Source organism: Jaculus jaculus, chromosome 1, assembly GCF_020740685.1.
Source record: "Jaculus jaculus isolate mJacJac1 chromosome 1, mJacJac1.mat.Y.cur, whole genome shotgun sequence".
Lineage (NCBI taxonomy): Eukaryota > Metazoa > Chordata > Mammalia > Rodentia > Dipodidae > Jaculus > Jaculus jaculus.
This window is the reverse complement of record NC_059102.1, coordinates 330,759,152-330,767,633: the sequence shown is the minus strand read 5'-3', so window position 1 is coordinate 330,767,633 and position 8,482 is coordinate 330,759,152. Positions and strand designations below refer to the sequence as shown.

Sequence of the window (8,482 nt, the reverse complement as noted above, 5' to 3'; positions counted from 1 at the left end):
ACAGGTGTCTAGACAGTTGGTAGTAATCACTGTAAGAAATGCCATGATTCCTCTCTCCGTTGTCAGAGTTAGACTAGTTTTCAGGTCTGGGATCCACTCTCTGAGAGAGGCGGGGATCCAAGGAGGGCTGCACGTGCTCCTGAGGGGCTTCCTGAAGTGAGCCTGCTGCTCTCCCCGGAGGGTTACACCCACTGACCACACTGGGGAAGGGACGTATGCAAAGGTTTTTAAGGTTTCTAGGAAACAAGATAAGTATTATATATAGTGCTATAAAATGTACCAGCTGATGATATTCCATGGAAAGTTCTAGAAGAAACAGTAAGAAGTGCACTAATCAACTAGACTAGACTAGACAGCCAACTCTAGGGATCACCTGTCTCCACCTTCCTAGTACTGGGATACAAATGTACACCACCATGCTTAACTTTTCTTCCCCACCCCCCCAAAGTTTCTTTCTAATAAATCGACCATTACATTTCCAACTTTCTGAAATGGCCAACAGACCATAGAAAGACACTTCTTTAGGCTCCAGTTTGAAACCAGCAGCTACAGCAAACTGCTGGCCTTGATTCAGGGCTATAACTTTTCTTTTTTCTTTTTCTTTTTCTTTTTCTTTTTCTTTCTTTCTTTCTTTCTTTCTTTCTTTCTTTCTTTCTTTCTTTCTTTCTTTCTTTCTTTTTTTTTACATGGGTTCTAGGGTTTGAACTCATTCCTCATGTTCACAAGGCAAACTATCTCCCATGCTCTGTATTAGGAATTTTTGATTGGTAAAACTTTAATAAGAGTCCAGGATTTGAGAATGCTGGGGTATACTTTCCAATGTAAAGGGCATTTATTGCATCTTGCATATCTCACCATGGAGAAGACAATGGCACCTGTTGTTCTGAAGGTCACTGTCCACACTATAGAATGTTGTATAGCCCGTGTGTCAAGAGACATCAAAGACCGAGAGTCTGTGTGGACTGAGCACAGGAAAGGGCCTTGCAGAAGTCCAGGCTGCACTATAAGTCCCTGACACTTGGACTGTGCAGTGAGGTAACCTAATGATGTTTGATGTGCTGTGGGTAACTGATGCACTGTGAAGGTTTTAAAAAAATTTAGTAAGACATCAGAGATTCTGGTACAAGCACAGCCAAATTACATTTTTATAAGTGTATTGTGGGTTGAAAGGCATGGCCATCAGCTGTGACCTTACCATACATCAGGAATGGGGTGAAAAATCTAAAATCAGGCATAAGGAAGACTAGGGGGGCATGGTGTGCTCAAACAAGTGGCCTAGACTCCAGGACCTCTGCCACTGTAGCGTTAAAGCCTTTTTCTCAACTCACACAGAGACCTCCTGTAACCTGTGATGAAGGAAGAAAAAGTAAAACTTGCTACTGTTTTGGCTCAGGTTGGTTGATTTAGAGTGTTTGGTAGCAGAGCTCTCTCTACTCAGGGTTAGCTTGTCAGTTAGTGCTGAGGTAAAAATCTTCACAGTGGGAAAAGTGAATGAAATCTCCTTGGGCAGCTGTGGTGCTGACTGTAAAGGTATGTCCCCCACAGCCGCAGGCATTTTTGCTTAAGTTTCCTACTTAGTCTAGAGGGTAGAGCCCTGCTGACGGTGTGTCATTGGGTGGATCTTGAGTCCAACCATAGGTATGCGTTTAAAGTCAGCATGTGTGCATTGGCAGTTGACGTCTCTCTCTGCTGTGGATGTACGATGAAGTGGCCCAGCTTCCTCTGCCATGAAGAAGCTGCTCCTGGAAACCAAAAGCCTTTCCTCCCTGAGCTGTTCCTGGTCTGGTGTTTGCCCCAGCAAGGAGAAGGTAACAGGCACATTATCTATTTAGTGTATGAGATAAAATGCCAAGGTTTAGATATATGTAGACCTGGGTCATGGGAAGTGGGCCAGCTGGCTAATGAAGACCCTGAACAGAGAAAGATAGATTAGGGAGGAGTAGGGGTGGACTAGCCATAGGAGACCGGCATTCCAAAGGAGCTCTAGTGTGTGAAGATATTCATGCCTCATTTATGCCTGCCAGAGAGCATTCCGCCATAGAATGGATACTGTTGAAGGACCACACAAAGACTCACTCAGGGCCTGTCATTGGCTGCTGTGTGTTGGTACAATAGATCAATGGAATCTGTCAGCTGGGGGTGATGAAAGCTGTGAATGGGCACAAAGCATAAATTCCCAAAGTAAATTTGTCTACTGTCATCATTAAAGGACCAACTTGACCACAGATGGACGAATAATTCACCACAATCCTTAGAAGACCAACTGGCCATTTGTTGGCAAGTTGACTCCCTCTTTGGAGGAGTCAGCTTCCATTTTAACAGGAATAGACTCATTTTCCAGATGTGGATTTGCTTTTCCTGCTGGTTCACAGCCAGCATCACTCCTGGGGGCTTATGAAGCACCTGACATATGGGATGGAATCCCACACAACATGGCCATGCAAGGAAAAGAGCTTACAGAAGAGGCTGGTGGCCAATGGTGACTATCTGATTGGATGTCAAATATCCTTGGAGACCAATCCCTGCGCATGCCTGTGAGGGAGCTTCTAGGTTAGTTTAATTGAGATGAGAAGACCCAACCAAACTGCAGGTAGCACCATTCCATGGACTGGGATCCTGGACTAGTTAAAGAGGAGAAAATGATCTGGCATCACATCCCTCTCTCTGCTTCCTGACTGCGGATTGAATGGGACCAGCTGCTGTAGGCTCCTGCCACCACGCCTTGATGAACTGCAGCCTTGAACTATAAGCCAAAATGAACCCAGACAATAAAGTATCTGACCAGTTGCTTCTTGTCAGAGCACCAAGAAAAATAACACAGTAGGTGAGCTAGTAAGCCTCTCCACAGAGGGAATGGGCATCATACCACATACTGCATGAGCTAGAGGCTACTGACCTGGTAGGGTCAAATGATCTACGACTGGCAGAGCAGCAGAACTCTCAGGGATGGGGCACTGTTGCTCAAGAAATGGTTCTTATTTTAAATAAAATTGCATACAGTGCTGTGTACCAAATGGACGGAATTGGTAAATGTAAGAACAAGATAGTAGAAATAGAAACCAGAGCCCTGCTCCCGCTGAACTGCTTGGGAGCACATGTTTCTCACACTCACAGCTCTGGGCTCCACATATGTACAAGCCTCATTCCCAGAGTGGAGACACTGCTGCCAAGGGGCCCAGTGGGAGTCCTGGTGAATTACCAGCAATTGCTGCTTGGGTGCTTCAGGGACCAGCAGGCACAAAGAGGAGCTCCATTTTGACTGGAGTGGTTTGCCTTGGTCAGCTGGGGTGGTGGTATAGCAGGTTTGACATTCAAGAGAGCCATGCTGCCTCTCTCGATATTACGAGTGGGTTCTGCAGAAGGTGACAGGTGGAGTGACTCTGGCTTTCTTGGTCCTGACCCATCTCCAGCCTTGGGTCAAGTCTCCCGTCTCTACTCTTCTGTTTCCTCTCCCTGCACTGGTTTCAGTGTCTGTGAGTCCAAGTTTCTCCCTTGTGCTGAACACCTGAGGTCTGGGGATGAGGCAGCCATGTCATTTTTCTTCCTAGTACCCAACCCTACTCCTGGTTCATTAGCTCTCAACTCTTGTTTGATGCCAAATTAAACACAACTGGTTTTTCTGCTGGGAAATACACAAGGGTGGTGTGAGTGGAGTTGTCCTGATTGTCTAAATTATTCTTGGGTGTATTCTGTTCATTTCACTCAAGAGTAACCTTTCTGAGATGGAAAAGGAGGTTTTCATTTTTTTCATTTAAAAGTAGCACTTCCGGGGCTGGAGAGATGGCTTTGCAGTTAAGCGCTTGCCTATGAAGTCTAAGGACTCCGGTTCGAGGCTCAATTCCCCAGGACTCACGTAAGCCAGATGCACAAGAGGGCACATGCATCTGGAGTTTGTTTGCAGTGGCTGGAGGCCCTGGTGTGCCCATTCTCTCTCTCTCTTTTTCTCTATCTGCCTCTTTCTCTCTCTGTCACTCTCAAATAAATAAATAAAAATAAATTTAAAAAAATTAAAAAAGTAACACCCCCATCATTTAAAAGTAGTGCTTCTGCCAGACATGGTAGTGCATACCTTTAATCCCAGCACTTGGGAGGCAGAGGTAGGAGGATCGCTGTGAGTTCAAGGCCACCCTGAGACTACATAGTGAATTCTAGGTCAGTCTGGGCTACAGTGAGACCCTACCTTGAAAATAACAAACTAAACAAACAAACCAAAAAAATGTAGTGCTTCTATTGCCCTGTGTAGCCTGATGTCCTAAATCTGTTCTTTAGAAAGAACTCTGTAAACATGACTGGACTCTGTGAAGCATTGGGGTGTGCCCTGGGGAGAAGAAAGAAACAGCCAACATTCATCCTTCGTTCTTTACCATCTCTTTTCTATAGTCTTTCTCATTCCTGAGCAGCATCACTATTTTATTCCTCTCATAAAGCTTAGCTTTGGAGAAAGGAACAATTTAGTCATAGTATGGCATTACTGTTTTATTCTCTTCCTGGAATATTTGCATTTTGGGACTCTTTTTTTGAGACAGGGTTTCATATAGTTCCAAGTTGGGCTCAAGCTCTGTGTAGCTGAAGATGACACTGCAACATTGATCTTCTTACCTCTATCTCCAGAGTGCTGGCATTACAGGCATGAGCCACCACTCTCAGTTTATGTAGTTCTGGGGATAGAACCTATGCCTTTGTGCATGGTAGGTAAACACTCTACCAATTGAGCTACATCCCTATCCTTGAACCTTATTTTTTATTGGAGAACAGAAAAGTTGATGAAAGTCTAAGGTACTGTTTCTGCTTTTCATGAATCTAATGTTTTTATTTTAGAGAGAGAGAGAATTGGCACGTCAGGGCCTCAGCCACTGCAATCCAGTTCCAAACGCTTGTGACACCTAGTGGGCATGTGCAACCTTGCGCGTGCCTCACTTTTGTGTGTCTGGCTTATGTGGGATCTGGAGAGTCAAACATGTGTCCTTAGACTTCATAGGCAAGTGCCTTAACTGCTAAGCCAGCTCTCTAGCCTCATGAATCTATTTTTAATTTTGATTGCAAGTTCAACAAAAGAGCTATTTCTTGAGTACTATTTGCGTGTATGCTATACATTCAAAGGAAGCAGGGACTTGGCTTCTATTCTTAGCACTCTTAATATCTCATATTAAGCCTAGTAATTTATCAACAATGACGAATACACATTTATACTTCACTAAATATGTGCAAATTCAAATCAGTTTATGTGATCAAATGTCTAGGAATGTGTTTTAGGGGTGAAGGCGAAAGCTTAACTCTGCGTTTTTTGCTTCTCCTGCCTGCTTCTGGTCCTGCCTCTCTATTTCTGACTAGATGAAGGCGCTGGTGGGAAAGCCAGGAGGGAAAGAGCACGAATGGCAGAATGAACTCACGTGGCCGTGGGGGAAAGCGGCTGGCGGGATGTCCAGCAGTGCCTAGATTATTCGAATGGCAGTGTGCTTGGATGCTACCTTGGGGAGCATATGAGATGCCTCCCAGCCCAAGAAACCAAGACATACTGAAATTCATTATGCCTTGAGGCTGCAAATGACAAATGTTGCCAAGGCTACTTTCTTCCAGGGCCTCTTGTTTTTGGCTTTCGATGGCTGCCTTCTCTTTGGTTTTCTGTCTTCGTGTTTCTGAAATCCTTATAAGAAACTATAACCATGAGCCGGGGGTGGTGGCACACAGCTTTAATCCCAGCACTTGGGAGAAAAAAAAAGAACTATAACCATGGATGAATTAGGACCTGCCCGTATGACCCCAATTAAACTTTAATTAGATGTCTAAAGGTCCAGTCCACAGTCAGTCAAAGACATTCTCATATATTGAGGTTAAGGCATCAATATAGGAACTTGAGCTGTGGGGGCACAGTTCAATCCATGGCTACCATCCAAAGAGACAAAGACCCTATACATAACCCAAGTGTCCAGTGTGCCAGATTCAGAATAAGGCAGGCTGCTTCAGGATCTGACACCCCTGAATGAGTTCTTTCATCTCTTGGGACTTTAGTTTCCTCTTCTGTTAAGTGGAAATAAAAATAGTTAAGGCAACAGCCTTCTTAGTGCAAAGATACCAGCAAAATACAATGTGTGAACACGGTAAGTGCACACGAGCTGTCAGGAGTGGCAACTGTTTTGTGCTATCATTGTGATGATTCTAAGTGGCTTTCTTTCCTGTCAGATGGGAGTTGATTCCCAGAGCTGCTGAGGGTTTCATGACATGAGACATGGTGGACAGCCTGTGTAATGCCTGGCACAGGCAAGATCTCAACAGAAATTCATTGATAAAATACCAGTTTTCTGGGACTCTGTATCACCCTTTTGTATAAATGATTAGGATCTGAGGCAGCAAAACTGCCTCTGTATTTAGCAATATGCACAGTCTCAGTTTTTCTGGGTGTGTGTTCATATGCATGTGGCTGCATGTGTGTGCACGTACAGGCACAAGCATATGGAGGGTGGAGATGAGCAGTGGGTATCTTCCTCAATTACACTCCACCTTAGTTTTGAGACAGTGTCTCTCACTGAACCTGGTGTTTACCAAGTTTGCTGGATCTGCTAGCCAGCACATCCTGAGGATCCTCCGATTTCTCCCTCCTCAGCCCTGGGATTACTGGTATTTGCTATCACTCCCAGCTTTTATGTGGACACTCCGGATTAAACTCAGGTCCTCGCTCTTGCACAGAAAGCACTTTATTAACTGAGCCATTTCCTCAGCCCCAAGGTGCACTATTTTTTTTGAGAGTGAGCTTTGGTGAGAAAAATTACATATTTGATGCAAGAGCTCATACTTCAATTATTAAGACCCAAAATATAGCAACACAGGGACACACACAATTTATAAAATGACTCAGCCAAGGGAAGTGGATATGTGTTCTGAGTCACACAGTGAGGAGATGTTCAGGCTCACTGTGGGTGATTAACTGTTTGATACCTTGTCAGCTTGTGACAAGCTTTCCTCTTTCTTTACACCTCTCACTGTGTCTCTTGTAATTAAGGAACGGTGCTGAGTTCTTGTCACCCACCATTAGGGACTAGTCACAGATAGTTTCATAACATCTGCTTCTTGCAATCTTCTAATTACCCATAAAAACCTGGCAGAGGATCCTGAAGCTTATCTAGAATGTGAATGTGAATACAGAATTGGTTGCATGGTTTCCAGACACAAGGAGAGGCGGGAGTCAGGTGCTCTCCCTAGACACAAGGAGAGGAGGAGAAGGTCGCACCCCAGACACAAGAAGAGGCAGAGCTCAGATATGCTCCTCTCTCTTCTGCATGCAACGACATCGCCCCTGCAAACCAGGTGAGGTTGGCATCTTCTCAGGGAAGACTCAATTTTGAGAGGCATCTTTTGACAAAAGAATGTGGGTCAGGAATACACTAGTGGCTTTGTGTCAGAGTCACTTTCAGTGACTGCCCTGTGACTAGCCTCACAATGGATGCAGGCACACTCATGCTCTGAGCTACCCAGTCTGGATGGGAGGAACTTAGAGGCTCTTGACTATGGTGGACTACTTGCCTCACGTTAGGTTAACTCAAGCCTCCTATGATGTGTTTTTTGTCACCTGCTTGGCTTTCTGACTTATGTCCCCCCTTTCTGGGAACTGCATTTTTCTGAGCATCAATCTTCTGTGTACTGTCTGTTGGATATTGGTCACAGCGCATCATACTTCTTCATTCTTCCACCAGTGATTTGGCTGTGTGGAAGAATCTGTGGTTCTGAATTTATGCCTGCCCGGTTGACACTCACTTGGAGGAATCTACTTTGCTCTGTCTTTTGTGTCTTGCATTCTCCCGACTATGATCTCCCAGCCTTGCCTCAACTGCCTGGTCTTCCATTTTCACTGTGTTGAATGGAGGCAGTTTATCCACTGGGCTCTGGGGGTGGGACCTGCAGATTAAGGTGACAAAAGTCAGGCTATCCTGAGGGGAAAACAAAAACAAAATAAAACAAAACAAAAAAAACCCAGATTTAATAAGATAGATCCACACAGAAGTTCAGAAAAATAGCCAAACAACACACAAAAACAAAACAGGAACTTGAGGAGAATGATGTTCTGAGCCAGGTACAGTTGAAGGAAGGCTGAGTAAAGGTTGGGGCTCATTCAGTGAGGTTAGTTATGGGATGGCAGCAAAGAATTGATTGATTAATAAACACTGTTTCCTCAGGTTCGGACTGCAGGTGAGTCACCTCAGCTGATAGTTGTTTTTGAAATGACCCTTTCTTGGAACAGGACAGGAGACTCTTTTACAAATGGACATTTCTATTACCTTAGGAGAAGAAACTGACATGCCTTGCTTAGACAATTAAAAAAGGGATATAGGGGCTGGGGAAATGGCTTAGTGATTAAAGTGTTTGCCTGTGAAACCTAAGGACCCCAGTTCAATTCCCCAGGACCCACGTAAGCCAGATACACAAGGGGTTGCACATGCGAGTGGAGTTTGCAGTGGCTAGAGGCCCTGGTGGGCCCATTCTCTCTCTC

General features: G+C 44.7%; 1 non-coding gene across 1 annotated transcript; it reads right to left on the bottom strand.

Moving 5' to 3' along the window:
* Positions 1–443: 443 nt before the first annotated feature.
* Positions 444–580, bottom strand: LOC123457847. Its single transcript, XR_006635208.1, has one exon. It is a non-coding gene; the product is annotated as a small nucleolar RNA SNORA2/SNORA34 family (small nucleolar RNA).
* Between the last annotated feature and the right edge of the window lie 7,902 nt (positions 581–8,482).